Consider the following 415-nt stretch of genomic DNA (forward strand, 5'->3'; position numbering starts at 1 on the left):
CTGGGTGGCCAGGGAGTTGGCCCCAGCCGGTCCTGCTCTGCTGTCCCCATGGGCCACCAGCAGTGGTAGTGGCTCTGAGCCACCAAGCTGCCCTGCTGTTCCCACACGCTGGGGTGGCTCCTTGGGCACATCTGGCCACAGGCAGGACGCGGCGCAGCTCTTGCCACCCCTTTGTTTGCAGGGACGCTCCGCACCTTAATTTGCAGCAAGGTTAAATTGGGTTAATGAGCAGCTCGGGGGCCTGCAGAGCCTGGCGTCACCCTTCCTGCCCCGGCTGCTTTGTGGCCATGCTGGAGGGGACACCAAAGGGACAAGGACATGGGCTGGGTGTACCTGCTCGGGAGCACTTGCTGCCTTTCAACAAAGCAGCAGCAGCCTCCGCCTAGCCCCGGCCCGTGACCTCTCCCAAAACGGG

General features: G+C 63.9%; 1 protein-coding gene across 1 annotated transcript in view; it reads right to left on the reverse strand.

Annotated features, from left to right (window-relative positions):
* Window positions 1-415, reverse strand: part of DNASE1L2 (deoxyribonuclease I-like 2) — a 3,927-nt gene that overhangs the window by 1,914 nt on the left and 1,598 nt on the right. The window lies entirely within an intron of this gene.

The sequence above is a fragment of the Buceros rhinoceros genome, unplaced genomic scaffold (genome assembly GCF_000710305.1).
Source record: "Buceros rhinoceros silvestris isolate BGI_N320 unplaced genomic scaffold, ASM71030v1 scaffold26901, whole genome shotgun sequence".
Classification (NCBI taxonomy): domain Eukaryota; kingdom Metazoa; phylum Chordata; class Aves; order Bucerotiformes; family Bucerotidae; genus Buceros; species Buceros rhinoceros.